The sequence below is a fragment of the Vulpes lagopus genome, chromosome 9 (genome assembly GCF_018345385.1).
Source record: "Vulpes lagopus strain Blue_001 chromosome 9, ASM1834538v1, whole genome shotgun sequence".
Classification (NCBI taxonomy): Eukaryota; Metazoa; Chordata; class Mammalia; order Carnivora; family Canidae; genus Vulpes; species Vulpes lagopus.
Genome location: NC_054832.1, coordinates 18,404,073 through 18,421,835, shown reverse-complemented (window position 1 = coordinate 18,421,835; position 17,763 = coordinate 18,404,073). Strand labels below are relative to the sequence as shown.

Genomic DNA, 17,763 nt, shown 5'->3' with positions numbered 1-17,763 from the left:
CGAGGTTGTAGCGTTTTGTATCTGTTATAATTCAATGGAAAGAAGATCACACAGCAGTAGGAAGCATCATTGTTTTACCTCCTCACTCCCACACCCACAACTCTCTGAGGACTTGCAGACAGGCAAGAATGAAAATCAACATGGTCAGAGAACTGGTAAATGACTGTCAAAGTCACAAATTATACGCATGCGTCTGCCTAGCACAGTGCCTGCCATCATATATTATTTCTAAGTATTAATAAAATTTCATTAAATGAATGAATAAGAGTCTAGGGCTTTTCTCATTAATAAAGTTTCTGTAAAGACAAGCATTTCAGTTTATACTTGTGTTGTTATTTTTAGATCTATGATCATTTCAGAGTTTACCATAAAACTTGTACGTTTCCATAATGACTAAAAAACAAGCAAACACTCTAAATAAAAAAAGACAAGAAGAATCACTGACACTCTTTTTGCCAGATGGATGCCTATTTTTAAACCCAACTTTGTATCAGAATTAAAGGTAGTAACTCCAGTGAATAATATTAAATTACTAAATGTAAGCTATGTCCACACTATATTCAGAATAGGGTCAATTCAGGCCTTAAATAATGCAAGACGGGTTATACCTTTACCTAGTTTAACTGACAAGAGGACTTTACAACCAATTCTTGTTTGCTCATGGTCAGTAGAAATGGACTAGATGCGACTGAAATCAATGCATTATCTCAAAATAATTAAGACCATATGCCTGTGCATTCACTATTCCTTATCCTTTCCTTCTTTTTATTTTTTTCTCCCTTTTTTCTCAGCTAAACACATTGTGTTGAGTTTTAGCAGCATTAATTTTTCAGAACCATTGTTGGAATTAGGAAGGTCTTAGAAATGGATTTATGGTTTACCTTAAGTATAAGCATTAGGGTTCCTCACTTATCTCCTGGGAGCATCCCGGGAATACTGTCACATGGTGATATATTTTTTTTTATAAAATTTGAAAACAGTAAGATACATTTAATTGTAGTTTGAGCTTCATGGGCTATATTTATGGGATTTGTGGTCTCTTCCAGGCATTGTTAAATTATTGCTAGCCATCTCATTATAGAAATGGCTTTCAGGAATATTCCTACTGACCATTTTTTCTGACTCACTCAGGGTCATGTCTCAAAGGTGCTGGAAATAATGCTGCATTTTAAATGTGTCTTTGGCATCTGGCTTGGGAGTATGTGGATAGTGTAGAAGATAAAAAGTTTCAAAAATTGAGAAGCAGAAGCTGCTCTATGGAAGATTCTTCTGAATCTTATAGCTCATATACAAAGAATATTAGATTCAAGTTTCCCCAAATTTATTAACATATTAAATGTTTACATGAGATTACTAATGATGTGTGTTGAAACTGAAAGAAATTTTTCGAAATAATGAACTATAAACAATACAGATTTTGATTAGCTCTGATAGAAGAAAGACTGAATTGTGTTTCTCTTTTCTCTGTAGGCAATAATATTATAAAATTGTTGTCAAAGGAAGAATTAGTCAAGACTATGCAGCCAAAATAGGTAGATAAAAGTATTGTAGATATGTGCCAGGCAGGTAATAAAACTGTTTTTTTCATTTCCCCCTATTTTGTGATGTGTATGATATTGGTGGTCATCCTTTTAAAATTAATAGTTTGTTATTTCTTACTATAAATAAATGTTTTGTTTTCTTCTAACATTCCTTTATATCTACCTTTTGAATCTTGAGTTTTCTTTTCTTACCAAGAGTCCCTAAATTGTATACACTTCAGGCCTCACAAAATCAGATTTGTCCCTGGCCTTAGATATTATTTGGTATAACACTCTTATTATAAACATGAGAACACTGGTCTAGAGATAATTTCTTACTTCTCGGACTCAACTATTATGGGCAGGATTGTAATAACAATCCAGGCTGCTGGGCAGTGAGTTAAATCTCTCATGATTAACCTATGGATAGAACAATTTAAGTTTTCTTTGTATATGAATCTGCGCTGGAATTTTGGCTAGGAAAACAGTATTGTAGAATTGAACTCTAGACTAAAAGTCCATAGAGAGAGAGGAAAAAAATGTCAGCAGTTGTGCATGGATTTCTTTGAGAAAAAAAAGCATTTGTCAAAGTGGCTAGAAATGAGGAGGGGATCACTTCAGGGTTCTGCCAATTATTACCAGCTAGAAAGTCCCAGAAACCTCATCCAAGGCAACTCTGAAATTTAGAGATACACACGCAAATGACATTCAACAGCATCGATGAATAAAGTAGGAAAGAACCAGATAATGTAAAACTCATTTGTTACTGATTGCAATGACATGGCCTGTGTTCATAGTCCCTAAGGCTGAATTCTCTCTCAATAATACAACAAGGGAAGCCCGAGGATGTTTCAGAGCTTGGACAGTGAGAGGAAATTTTACTAACTCCGGTCTGTCATTGCAACCTTACCACAAACGTAGTCTGGAAATCAATTTTAATGCTATTCTGTAGCTGTCTCTGCACAACAAAAATGAATGTGCATTCGGGGACCTCCAATTACCTAACATTTGCAGAAGGCAAATAAATACTGATGTTGTCTTCTAACAAGACAGAAACTTTGAATTTGAAAACTAAGCAAATCAGACTTTTCATCCTGATGAAGACTAACTGGACCATGATAGACTTTAAGCCCATAAGCAGTAGTGATTTACAGAGAAGGCTTACAGTAGCTGTCCAGAGGATATGAGACTGCCATTAAAGACCTGCTTTCCGGGCTAAGTAGACTTTATAGCAGGGGTACTATATGGCCTTCTCAAATTTCAAAGGCCATTTGAAGGCACATTTAAATGCTAGGTCAGAAGCAGTCCCTGATGGAGGCAGGGCTGACTCTGTGCTGTCTTTGAACTCATGGACAACAATGAGTGTTCGCTCTGCTTCTGTGGCTTTAAAGACAACAGGTCCCTCCAAGCATCTCCATGTCTCAAGGGTTCTCTAAGTCCTCAGAGGTACTCAGCTCAAGGCTTTGTGAGAACTGCCTTTGTTTGAACGTCTAGAATCCTCTCCCCTCTGCAGGGGAATTAGAATAGCAAAAAGCAAAATAAAGCCAATCCTGGCAGAGGCAGATAACAAATTACGCTGCTGAGGAATTGTGCTATAGACTGGAAGCTACGAACTGGCTGGCAATGGTTCAATCGAAATGGTGGATGTATTGTTTGGCTTGCATATGATTTTTTAAAAGAAATTTGAACCAATATTCAAAACTCCTGATTTTGACACAAAGAAAATGTGGACTTGTCTCCAGAAATATTTTGCAACTCTAGGTTTCATTCTTACAGAGCTGCCAGGACCTTTTTGCCTTACCGCTGGGCAGTAGCCTGGGCACACACTCTTGTTAGCGCTCTAGCTTCTCCATAGTTGCTAGTGCAGGTCAGACTTTTGAGAACCCAGAGTGGAGAGAAGAGAGAGCTGTGAGAAGTCACAAGAGTGACAGCTCTCTCAGTCAGTTGAGAAATTGTCTGATCTGACCCTTTGAAGGAAGAAAAAATTTGGTTGGGAGGCAGAGCCTCAGACCACAATGTCTGTACTATGAGCGTTCAGCAAGGCCAATGGGAAGTCTAAAAAATTCACCCGGCCCATAGTCCCATGACTCCCGTAAAGGGCCTTCTTTGGGACCCTTGTGGCCAGCTGAGGCTGGGAGCAAGCTGTGGGAGGCCTCTGATGCATTTCCAGAACGTTGCTGCTGGGGGGCTTAGCTCATTGGCTCCCCTCGACAGGAATCTGAAGGGGGGGTTATTCTCATAGCTCCCATGCCTTGATTTACTCTGGTTCTCCTACTACTTATTATTTGTAAAGAAAGTTTGATTAGGATTCTGGTAGTCTGATTTTCCCATGTTCAACTGTTTCCTTCTTTCCCAGACCATGGTTGGCTTTGCGTTTGCTTCTTTTGTTTTAAGCCTGAGAATTTTAAGGCCACAGGCCAGGTGTGTTCTTTTGTCCTTTAAACTATGAAAAACAAGAACAGGAATAATAAGGCCACAATGGAACAACAACCAGCAGCCAAACAGAAATCTAGAGGCTCTATTTATATTGCAATGAAAAAGAATATTCTTATGGTCATTGACAGATCTACATTCCCATTCATTCATTCATTCATTCAACAAATGCAGAATATTTACTACGTAGCAGGTGCACAACAGTCTCTCAAGTTACCCCTGGTGTACCTCTAGCTTGTTGGTTTGGAGAAATAACAAAGTGAATAGTCTTTCTAAAGTAACAGAAGAAGACCAGAGTATTTCTTTTCCAAGTATGTCAATATCTAAGCAATTTTGCTGCCAAGACATTTTTAACACTGGTGGATCTCCCACAGTTTGTTCTTTTCCTCTCAGCTGAGGAAAAGACACCTAGGACTGACACCAGTATGGGGCATTTGCGCGCTGGGCATTTCTTGGCAGGTGAAGACATGCACTTTTATTTCCTTTCCCTGTTTCTCAGGGAGCAGTGTCATTTTTTTATCCTACCACCTTACCTTGTGTAAATTCCCTTCCTCCCTTAGGCACTGGCTTTGTTTCTCAGCCTTCCCACATCTTCCCACATTATGTCAAATAATTGGCAGTTGGTGGGAACCAAGCTGTATGAAGATTTACTTAGGTGGCCCTAGGGTGGGGGTGAGGGTGTCTCGGAAACACCTTGGTATTTACTGCTGTGGCATCTGTCACAATCTGCACGGTGCAGTGATGTGAGACAGGAAAGAAGTCATAACACTTCAGAAACCAGAGAGGGAAAAGAAAATGCGCATCTTGCAGGTCACCTAGAATATCCCAATATTACTTCAAATTATAAACTCAGTTCAGTTTCTAAATATGGGTTTTTAAGCCCAGAAAATCATCAAAATATGGAACTTCAATGAAGGTTAATTTTTCTGCCCTCCCAGCTGGAGCGGACTAGTGTCTGGCAACTTGTGTTGGGAGTGAGGGTGTGGTCACACTTTCTTTTCCTACTTCACTCAACTAACTAGCTTCTACTTCTACTGTTGCCCATCTAAATCAGGAATCTGGGGGTTGGGGGAGGAGGGGGTACGGAAACAGTGGATTTTTGTTCTGTGCCCTCAGAATATGACTTTGTCTCCTCTCCAGTCTTGCAGGTGTGTGGAACTCACTTTCTCTCTCTGAGCTTTTGTGGGCTTTTAGGTACCATTCTTCCTGAGCATTTCCAGCTGCAGCTCCTCCATTCGGAGGACAATGCCGGTTCTTTGGTTGTTTCCTCACAGCCCTTGGTTCTTCAGCGGACCTTACCATGGGTACTTCACTTTTGGAAACACAATATTCCTTCTAGAAGACTCTCTTGGGCAGAAGTTTTTTGTTTTTGTTTTTGTTTTGTTTTTTTTTTTTAAAGGCTCTAGGATAGTTTTCTCTCCCTCAAGGCCACAAAACTGGTCCATGGGAAGCATGCCATACTTTTGTACCACCTCAAAGGGGAAGTGCAATTTCTTTCTAGAGACACCCGACCAAAGTTTAGCTGGCAATGTAGCTTGCTCACTCATGTATCCTTTCCTCCAGCCTTCCAGCAAGAGTCAGAGCTCAGCCCACCATGCCTACCAAACTCATCTGAGGCTCTACAAGGAGACCTGGTGGGAGGGGGCGTTCGCTTGCCAGGCCAACAGTGAAATAGTGGCTCCTACATGACTCAGAGCTGGCATAAGTCTCTTTAAATCCTCTCTCTCCACTCCATCAAACTTTTATATACTCAATTTGGTTTGGGGAAAACAGTCTAGACCACTAATATTGAGTTTCTGTTTTGGTCTGGCACTTTGGAATGCGGTATCTGTTTATCTTGGTGTCTCCATTGAAACTTCAATGATATTATTCTATTATGCCACTTATAAAACATTTGATATGTTCATAATCTCTTCTCAGTTTTCTTATGTATAATTTTGGCATGATAATGTCTGCCTTGTGCTGAATAGATAAATAATATCCGTGAAACACCAACCACAATATCTAGCAAACAGGAGGAATTTGTCAAAAGTTAATATCCTTCCTCCCACTCTTCTTCCCTCTCCAACTTAAATAAAAAGGCATTGTGCTACAATCAGGTAGGGTCTGTGCTGCGCCTGAGCCTTGGGGTCCCATGATGACAGGCTCCCCACACTGTGGGAGCCCTTGGGCATGTGCAACAGGCACTCAGATTGACAAAAAACACAACCTCAAGCCTGATGATTTCTGGCTGGTCTGTGCCTTCACTGAGGCTCAAGCAGCTCACAGACCAGTCTCCTTCGTTCCCTTCTCCTCACTCCAAAAGCTTAGCTTACTGTTGCCAGGCCCCTAGGCAAACAGCACGTGAGATGAGAGGACATCGGATGAGTGAGGTGTCTACTACCTGCCTGGGCAAGGAGGATGGCTGGCATGCCCACAGTGCTGTCAAGCTGCTACAACTGGATGAGGAGTTCCTGAAGGCTGTGGATCGTCAGGCTATGGCTTCATTACCAGATGTATTATAGATCCAAGGACATCACCCAGTCATCCACTGACAGGATCATCCAGACTTTGAGGGCTGCCCTGTGGACCTAATGGTGTGTGATGGGGCTCCCAATGTAACCAGCTCCATGATGTGGATAAGTATATGTAGGCCTAGACCCCCCTAGTCCCTCTGAACATTGCTATACACATCTTGCAGCCAAGGGTTGCTCTATAGCCAAGATCTTTGGAGGTCAGGATGTGACCCTGAGCTATAGCCAGCTGCGTCTCTTCATCTCCAGTGGGCTGTGTGCCAAGCCCAGGAGCAGTCCCCACTCCAGCACAGGGGCCTTCACTGTCTGTCAGGGTTATGGCCCCACTGAGTACTTCCTTCTGGACCTGACCTTCTGGACCAAACCCTTGCGGGACTACTCTTATGATCCATATTTCAACAAGTTAGGTGGTCCTACTCACATCACTGTGCCATTTGTGACCTGTAGGGACCTGAGCTATTGTTTGGGAGGCAGTTACCCACTGGACCTAGAGGAAGGATCAGAGAACAAGTACATTCCACCACTCCATCCACATCCCTTCCCCCATCTCAACACCATATAAGGAAGCCTGCACATTGAAGAAGAAAAGGTGGCTGGCCAAGGAGATGGTCCCTAGGACTGTCCCATCCGCACAGGGGACACGTTGCCCCAGCCCCTGGTAGCTCCACAGCGCCGCACCCTGCTGGCCTCTGAGCTGGAAGACAATGAAACTAATTGTTCCCCTTAATACCTTAATACCTTCAGTTAGCTGGCAGTCTGATACAACCCGGAAGCTGTCTGCTGCCAGGAAAACGAAAACTTAGATTGATGAACTTGTTCTCAAGTATCTCATCAATGGGTCCTGAACATCCAATTCCTGAGTGGGAATCCGCAACAACCACTATGAACACAGCATGGAAAGCAACAGCACAGACACCTGTCTGCATTGTAGAGAGGGTCGCTGAGCGAGCTTGTGCCTCTTCTCTAAATCTTTCCAGGGATGTCCTGACTGTGTCTAGAATTTAGCCCCCAAACAGAGGTTCTTAACTTAAACTGGATAGAAATCTGGAGTATCTGTAAACCTGGGGGAAAATAGTGCATCTTCATTTTCACTAATATGACAGAAATCTCACTAATAGAGCTGAAATTTAGCTTTACTCCTAAATACAAATGCTGACAATAAATCACATTAGTAAAAGCAGTGCCTGTTACCTTCCCTGTATTACAAATCAGTTACTTTTTATGTGACATTATAGTTTTTGCAGGCATCTTGACATGCTGTTCACATTTGTCACTAGTTTGAATAATAGAAGATCTTATATTTTAATGTACTAATAAAAAAACTCTATGTTAAAAAAAGGCATTGTATTTTGTTATACCAAAGAGAGATTTGAGGCCAAATTATTTTATAAAAATAATCAAAATTGGCTTTTGACTCGATGGTTTAGTGAAACCTTTCCAACAGATTCTTTTTTTAAAAAAAAAAGAATTTATTTATTCATGAGAGACACAAGAGAGGGGCAGAGACATAGGCAGAGGGAGAAGCAGGCTCCCTGTGGGAACCTGTTGCAGGACTCCATCCCAGGACCCGAGGATCACCACCTCAGCCAAAGGTAGATGCTCAACCACTGAGCCACCCACATGCTTAGATTTATTTTTTTTCTTAAATATTCAATATGAGAGGTTCCTGGGTGGCTTAGTTGGTTTAGCTTTGGACTCCTGATTACAGCTTAGGGTCATGAGCTCCAAGTGGGGCTTTGTACTCAATGTGGAATCTGCTTGAGATTCCCTATCCCTCTACCACCTCCCTCAATAAATAAATAAAATCTTTAAAATAATTCAGTGTATATCGATATAGTGTAGGTATAGTGATAGGTACATTTTCTAAATGCAGTATTGCTCAGTAATTATCAACAAAAATGCAATGAAGTTTACAGTGAAGAAGCAAGGATTTGAACATAATGAACTTAATTGTTCTCAACCTGTTGTTATTTCCACTGAATCACATTTTTTTTTTTGTCAGATGAATAGGTACACACTACTTAGTTGATAGACAACTAAAGTATAATTCTATTTTGTGCAGACTGGAAAAATTAATATTCATAAATATTTATGAAGAGTAGTTGGAGTTTTTTTCCATTTCAGTTATATCTGGGTGTGTTTTTCATATTACTACTAAGGGATGAATATTTTTATGATAATTAATCTCTTTCATGATCTAAAACTGAATAATAGCACATGAATCGCTACTTGTTATTTTTGTGTAACTATAAACATAGATTCTTTTACTCTAGTGAAAGCAAAAATTGCTCTGTTTTGCAGGAGTGTACACTTTCATATTTATGTCCAGAATAGGCAAAAAACCACCAAAAAACACAACCCCCCCAGAGCAGCTGTTTCATTAAATTTCTTTCTTCTCAATCACTGTATTAATCATGGCTCTTTCAATATCTCCTTTTATTTTCCAAAAACATATAACTTTCTTATTTGACTGTTCCCTTATGTTGCATTTTGATTTTGCCAAGCTGATGAATTACAAATGAAGTTCACAAAAAAATTATTGTCCCCCAAAGAATCTTACTTTATTTCAGATTGAGATACACCAATTAATGCTCTCTTTCCCCCCTTGTGGGTATCTGAGAACTCATTGCTTCTTCTTTGTTGCATTTAATTTTAGTATAAAGAACAATTGCTTGCATTATAAGACTCTGAAGCCTTCTCCAGTTTGTTCTTGGTTCTAGACAGTTAGATTTTAGTTTAAATTAAAGGAGATTTAATCTTTATATTTTAGCATTATAGAAGTCAAGAATTTGTAAGCTGACTGATTTGGAAAAGGAATAGTTTAAAAAACATTAAGGATATATATCCTCATCTGAGTAGAAAGCCAAATTTGAAGAAATAAAAAGACAGAGAGAGAGAGAAGGTCAACAAAAGGAAATATGGACCATGACTAATGTCAGTAAAATATAGTCAATCGAGTTAATACTTTGAATCAAACCAGATGATGGACTGATTGACAAATTAAATATTTTGGCATCATAAAATCATAGAGTTTAACTTGGGATATAAGATATAGTTCAAGATGATTACATTTATAAAATAACTAGAGCAGCAGGTTAATTTTTTTTTCCTTTGCGATGGGGTGGGAGGAGTGTGAAGAGGCATTCATTCATTTGCAATTCAATACAATTCAGCAAGTCCTTATCGAACACTTATTATGTTCTACACCTTTTGCTAGTTACTGGGATTAGTATTTTTAAATAAATAATTTATGCTGGAAGTTTTAGTTTTAAACAAATTGATTTCGTTAGAAGAAATTGATTTCGTTAGAAGATGGCAGAGGAATTCTGTTACCTGGGACAAAGATGTCAGTTACAGAATCGCACTATAACACACTTTACTCTATCTGGACTCATAGGGCTGTCCTCACATGGTCCAGATTCACTGAGCAATTAGAACCTATTACATCAACTTTTCCTCCCTGTTGAAAGAAAAGCTTGTCTGAGTGTGTTCTTGCTCAGGTATTTAAAATGAAACCAATAGGAGCATCTGGGTGGTTCAGTGGTTGAGCACCTGTATTGGGCTCAGGCCATGATCGTCCTGGGATGAGTCCCTCATTGGGCTCCCCGCAGGGAGCCTGCTTCTCCCTCTGCCTATGTCTCTGCCTCTCTCTCTCTCTCTCTCTTTCTCTGTGTGTCTTTCATGAATAAATTAATAAAATCTTAAAAAAAATAAAATGATACCAATAGTTCAATCCATAATCAAACACTGATGGAATCACACTTAGGGAAGAAGCTGAACTTTGCTCCTTTTCTGTTTCCATGCATTCTAGGTCATTTGGTGATCTAGAGTCTAAACATGCACATAAAAATAAATAAATAAATAAATAAATTAATTAATTAATTAATTAATTAAATAAAAACATGCACATCAAAATTGAGTCTTTTCTCCCCTAAAGGTATCACAGTGATCTGATCTTTCCTGAAAACATTTTTAACTCATCACTTTCTATAGATTCTCCTATCATGTTGGAACAAAACTTGTTGCTGCTGTTATGGCCTAGGAAGAGAAATTCAAACTTTGAGGAAATGCATATTTTGTTTTCTATCATCTGTTCTACTCTATACAGAACTATTTCTTTTCTATCTGTATACTTCTTGGAATACTTATAAAAGACAAGCATATTACTGCTGCTCTGAATTTACAGAATTATTCAGTCATGACCCTATAAGAGCATACCATGTAGTGTGTGTGTAGAGATCTGCGAAGAAATTAAACAATACAAGCAAATAAAAATAAACACTCCAAGAGAGGTACACAGTGCTTTGAGGGTGATAAATTCTCCCACAGAGGTCAGAAAAACTCTCTACACAGGTAGTATTTAGTTTCTTTTGAAAGATGATACAGTTTCTTTTTTATTCTTCCCAATTTTCTGCACATGCAAGCATGGGAAGGTATGTTTGGTGGTGTGTTGAAACAAAGATGTTCAGGTGTAAGATGACACAGGGGATACTTTTCAGAAGTCTATAGCTGAGGTGCAGGAATCATGAGAAGAAATTTAACTATCCATTTCTGTAATGAAGTTCCTCTCTTTGAAGCTCGACCTATGAAAGTCGTAGAGGATGTTATGTTCCAGGAGAACTTGGCTTATGTTGGGAATATGAATTGTCCTCCCCTCATGTACAAATTATAGAAAAGTACAGCATTTCTCTGTTTACATATGTATTTGTTTGGAGACCTGCTTACAAACAACAGAACTATCTTTTCCTAGTTTAATTTTTAAAAAAATATTCATTATCCCAGGCTCCTGGGATCAAGTTCCGCATCAGGCTCCCCATAGGGAGCCTGTTTCTCCCTCTGCCTATGCCTCTGCCAATCTCTCTCTGTCTCTCATGAATAAATAAATAAAATCTTTTAAATATTTATTTATTTATTTATTTATTTATTATTTATTTAAGAGAAAGAGAGCTTGAGCATGTGGGGGAGAGGCAGAGGGAGAGGAAGAGAGAGAATCCTCAGCAGACTCCCCACCGAGTGTGAAGCCCACTGTGGGGCTCGATCCCAGGACCCTGAGATCATGACCTGAGCTGAAATCAGATACTTAACCAACTGAGCCACCCAGCCAGCCCTTACTAGCTTAATTTTTAAAATAATTTATTAATGGCCATTTAGAAGACAAAGAGATATGGACTCCAAAGCTATGAAACCAGGTACAATATACAGCAACATGGCAGGATTTTTTCAGTCACTGTTGTCTAGTTGCTTACACTCAGGGCTGCATGCAGGACATCCCACCAAATGCCATTTCTTTTTCTTTTTTTTTTAAGATTTTATTTATTCATGACAGACACACACACAGAGAGAGAGAGAGAGAGAGAGAGGCAGAGAGAGAAGCAGGCTCCATGCAGGGAGCCTGATGGGGGACTTGATCCTGGGACTCCAGGATCATACCCTGGGCTGAAGGCAGGCGCTAAACCGCTGAGCTTCTGGGGCTGCCCCCAAATGCCATTTCTAAACAAGTAAATGGAGATGACTGGGTAGCTCAGCCATTGAGCATCTGCCTTTGGCTCAGGTCGTGATCCTGGAGTCCCAGGATCAGGCTCCCTGCAGGCAGCCTGCTTCTCCTCTGCCTGTATCTCTGCTTCTCTCTGTGCCTCTCTTGAATAAATAAATAAATCTAAAAACAATAAATAAACAATTAAATATTTCTGTCCCAAATTTGCTAAAGATCAATTTCCCTGAATGAAGCTTCCATAGATTATTGCTTCATTCCAAATTCAAGTTTCATATAGTTGTATCAGATTGGAAGGATTAAGTCATATGTTTACATTTGCATTGAAAGGGTGTTTCCTGAATTCTACTCCAGAAGAGCAGGATTCATAATGTGGGAAATGACAAAGTATAACAAGGCTGTTCAAAACACATAATACTATTACATATTATTATATTATTATGCATTAGCAATTCACAAATGAAATATTGCATATTAGTAATTCATAAGTAAGATAAATCTATATACACCCGAATAGATCATTATTAGGCAATGTTCTTTTTCACTCTTGGAAACATCTATGTATATCTTATTAAATGCAATAGTCCTACATATTATTAATCAATTTTTGTTAACTTAGGCTGTGATAAAAATAACTCCCAAATCTCAGTGTCTTAAAACAATCAAGTTTTCTTTCTTACTCATGTTACATCATCTTTGTGAGGTTATCTGTAATATTATTACTGTTCACTTTGCGATGGCCATAATTGTATTCTACATTCTATATGTTTTCTTCATTGTTTGATCCAGGCTAAGGAGCTGTTGGTATCTTGGACATGCTGTTTCCACTCAAGAGGGGGAAGAGAGAGAGAGAGAGAGAGAGAGAGAGAGAGACACTAAATCAAACAATAGTAATAACAACAGAACCACATAATCACTCTAAAAGCATCTGCTTGAATATGGCCTACATCACTAACAATCCCATTGGTCAAAGCAAATGAAGTGAAATTGTTAAGCCTCATACCATTTGGGTAGGAAAGTGAAATATTCTTTTAGAGGGGACAGTGAATAAAGAGCAATAATAAGAAACCATTTCAATTCTCTTTCATCATTTCAAATAGCTGTTTCCCAGCCTTACTTACACTGATCTTGTCTATAAGGAATACCCACCAAATTTGCATCCAATACTAGCAGTGACCCAATCTAAAATATTGTGCTAGTTTCTACCACATGACCAAAAAAATATCTGGTCACACATTTGTGGGCTACATATAAAGGCAGACAGGGCTCTTCCATTTGGGAAGGGAACATATGGTGATATACAGGAGTCACTCTTTCATAGCAATTCTGAAATCGTACCGAGTAGACAATCATTTGTTTTTTAGATTCCACATATAAGTGAAACCATATGGTATTTGTTTTTCTGTCTGACTTATTTCACTTAGCATAATACCCTCTAGGTGGACAATCAGAGGGCCTCCTGTGAAAGAATATTAAAATAAAACCCCATCTTTTTAGATCCAGCTCCTGCTCCTTGGAATTAGCTCCTTAGTCCATTGTTCTTGTTGACTCTGGCTACATTTATTGGAAGGTTCCTCCTTTTCTATGGTCTTTCTTTTCCAGATGCTATTGCACAATCCAAGTGAGGCACTGGAGAAAATGCCTTATTTGGGGTCTTAACAGATTTCTCATTCTACTTTTGTTTACAGAAGGTAGAAGTGGCAAAACACAGTTTAAGCCTCAAATGGTCAGTCTCTTTTAATTTAGGTTGTTGGCTCCTTTAGAATTACACCTGTTTTAATTTATTTTACTCCAGGAAGCCACACGTACAATTCTTTTGAAACCTATCTTTATAGTTTCCTAGATTTGCTTAAAGGTAAATCAAGCTTATTATGTTTCCATGAGAGAACCACGGCTTTTATATCTTTTTTCTGAGCCATTTTATCACTTGAAATATTTTAATAAACACTACCTTAATGAATTGAGAGGTTGCATATATAGACATGTTTTCCCAACCCTTGGATTGGACATTGCCATGATGTTGAGTCTTCATTGGACTCTGTTTTTCAAAGTATTTCTCAAATTGATCTTAGGCTAGTAGGAGAGGGAAAACAGTTTCATATGGCAACCGCCTGCCAACAGTTGCAGTTGTTTCTGATTTCATATTTTTTCAGTAACTTATCAAATGCAACTAAAAGCAATTAAGTAAATCTAGTAGCATTCTGTTTTTCAATGTCTTTCCTTAAAGCTACAGGATATTTTATTTATTATCTTCCAAGTTATTGCAGATCAGTTTATCACTGCATAATATTTTTTCCTCATTTTTCTAGCCTTCAGTAAGTTTTGTTTTTTGTTTTCTGTTTGTGTTTTTATTTATTTATTTTTTAAATTTTTACCCGTTAGATCAATGCCCTCTATTTTGCTTTCCTATCATGGCAGTACCTTACTCCAGACTATTTCTGTATTGGCCAGCTTTTTCTAGGTTATGCTGTTGTAACAAATAATCCCCCATCATCAGTGGCTTGACACAATAAAAATTTATTTCTCACATATATCAAAAGTTGCCTGTATCTTTGATGCTATTCCTTATGTATTGACTGCATTTATGCTTGACAAGTATTTCCTTTAGATTTACAGAATTGAAGGGGAAATTCCAGACTAATCTTGAAGAGGTGGAAAAAGAACAATAATGAAATAACCTGATGGCTCTTAAAGTTTTTGCTTAATTGTAGCTTATGTTCCTTTTACATTTCTTTTGCTGAAGTAACTGAAATAACCAAGTCTCTTGAGTGTTTACTATTCCAGATACTGTCTTTTGTTTTATTTTTTAGAGACAGCATAAGAGAGTGTGAGCATGAAGGTGGGAGGGGCAGAGAGAAAGGGAGAGAGAGAATCTCAAGCGAACTCCACACGCAGTGCAGACTGTTTCACTGCAGACTTCCGCAGTGCAGAGGTAGGGCTTGATCTCATGACCCTGACATCATAACCTGAGCTGAAACCAAGAGTTGGCTCCCTAACCAACTGAACCACCTGGGCACCTCATCCAGATACTGTCTTTAATTTCATCTAAACTTTATTTTATTTTATTTATTTTTTAAACTTTATTTTAAATGAGAAAGCTGAAGTTTGACCTAGGTCATAGAGAAAAGAAGTGAAAAACAAAGATATGAAGTCAGTTCTATCTGTTTTAAGAGACCAGTTCCCAATCATTAAGTTTGGATATACAAGTTTTATATGTGTATTCTTATTTTATGATACATTTCAAATCTAATATCAAATCTAAATTTAAAAATGATATTAAATGGGGGATTCTTGGGTGGCTCAGCAGTCTGGCGCCTGCCTTCGGCCCAGGGCGTGGTTCTAGAGTCTTGGGATCGAGTCCTGCATTGGGCTCCCTGTGTGGACCCTGCTTCTCCCTCTCCCTGTGTGTGTATGTCTTTCTCTCTGTATCTCTCATGAATAAATAAATAAAATCTAAAAAAAATGATATTAAATGGAGTGATCAATGATGGACTCTGCTTGGTTAGAGTCTAATTCATCTGGTGGGAGACTTTTGATACCATGCTAATGGCTGAAATTCCTGTGCCCTGGATAAGCAAGAAACTAAAAGTAAAGAGGCAAACATTAAAATAAATCTTCAGATTTTACTCAAAAATTATAATTCATACAAAAACAGAATGAGCAAATTCTGCATACTTGTGGGAGGCACTACAGGATAAAAATATGATGGTCTCAGAAGCACATCTACACTCTCACGGACACACTTAATGCTGCTTTAGAGAAGTACACACGGAACTCAGCAGTAGCTTGGAGTCTGGGCCTCCTGCTTTGTTCAAATTGAACCTTAGTGAGCCAATGTTGACAAGATGAGTGAATTATCTTGCATACAGATGCTATTGCACCATCAATTGCACAATCATTTACTTGGGCTCATTGTGATTTAATAGGAAATGGAATCCTGGGGGCTCTATTTAATACCTGTTCTCAGTCAGGTAAAAATGCCTCCAGGAAAAGATTAGCTTCCTCTAATGTATCTGATTCAGAGACCCAAAATAGGAGAACTAAAGAAGCAGGAAACAACATTAAAAAGGCCTGTGAACAAGTTTTGCTGGTACTTGTTATTACTTTTTAGTTGGCTGTTTTGCTAGAGTCACTTGAAATTCCCTTATAAGCCTAGGTATGGTTTGTCATTTGCCTGTTGATCCAAGCAAACACCTGGACCTTTTTAAACCTGAGAGGGAATGAATTGGTGGGGATTCCTTCCCCCACCTAAGCTTTACTGAGATATAATTGACAAATTATAATATATTTAAAGTGTACAAGATGGTAATTTGCTATACGTGTACATTGTGAAATAATTTCCACAATTAATCAAAACATCCATTACTTCACATAGTTAACTTTTTAAATTTATTTGTTTGGTGGGAACACTTCAGACCTACGCTCAGCAAATTTCAGGTATACAATACACTATTAGTGTGTAGACACAATGTTTTATACATTAGAGTCTCAGAACTTAAACTCACCTTATAACTAAAGATTTGTCCTCTTTGACCATCCTTTCCCCCATCTCTGCCACCCTTCAGCCTCTGGCAATCACCATTCTACCTTCAGTTTCTGTGTTCTTTCTTTCTTTCTTTCTTTCTTTCTTTCTTTCTTTCTTCCTTCCTTCCTTCCTTTCTTTCTTTCTTTCTTTTTCTTTCTCTCTCTCTCTCTCTCTCTCTCTTTCTCTTTCTTTCCCATAGAAGTGATACTATATAGTATTTACCTTTATCTGACTTATTTAAGTTAGCATAATGTCCTTCATCTTTACCCATCGTTACAAATAGATTTTCCTTTTTCCCCCCTTTTTTTCCCCTTTTTTTGGTGTGATATTCTATTATGTGAGTGTATGTTTATGTATGTAGATAGATAGGGATTTTTCTCTAGCAATCAATATAAATATGTGTTTACATTTTAAAAATCCATCCCTCAATGGACACTTAGATTGTTTCCATTTCTTGGCTATTATGAATAATGTTGCAGTGCAGTGAATGTGGAAATGCAGGTGTTTCTTTAAGATAGTGCTTTCCTCTGCTTTGGATAAATGTCCAGAAGTGGGATTGCTGGAAATATGATAGTTCTATTCTTTTTTTTGTTGTTGTTGTAAGCTTTTATTTATTCGAGAGAAAGAGAGAGAGAGAGAGAGAGAGAGGCAGAGACACAGGCAGAGAGAGAAGCAGACTCCATGCAGGAGCCTGACATGGGACTCGATCCCAGGACTCCAGGATCAGGCTCTGGGCCGAAGGCAGATGCTATACTGCTGAGCCACCAAGGGATCCCTGGTAGTTCCATTCTTATTTATTTATTTTTTTTTTTTTTTGAGAAATATCCATACTGTTTTCACAGGTCAGATTCCTTTTGATTAGTTCCAATAGGACTGGACAGAGCCAACTAAATTATACTAAGAAAAAAAATCTGTAGTCAATCTCAGCTCTCTCTCTCTCTCTCTCTCTCTCTCTCTGTGTGTGTGTGTGTGTGTGTGTGTGTGTGTGTGTGTGTGTGACAGAGAGAATCTCATGACATTTTGAAGACCGTCAGATTGACAGCTGGTCTCTGGGGCTACTTAGATTATTTGGTTGGACAGCAGTAGCCTTAATTTAATCCCCCCTGTCAGCCATTTAACCTGAATCTGACATAACTATAGACTCTACAGTACTTTAGGGATCTCCAAAGCAAAATATTGAGACACGTTTCTTCTTTGTATTAAATCTTGGCGTCTGCCTACATGTGCTAAAAATAAGAATAGGCAATCAAGTTCAATCCACAGCACGGTACATTTACAGCC

General features: G+C 38.6%; 1 pseudogene; it reads left to right on the top strand.

Annotated features, from left to right (window-relative positions):
• Nucleotides 1–6,301: 6,301 nt before the first annotated feature.
• LOC121498568 lies at nucleotides 6,302–7,193 on the top strand (annotated as a pseudogene).
• The last annotated feature ends 10,570 nt before the right edge of the window (nucleotides 7,194–17,763 follow it).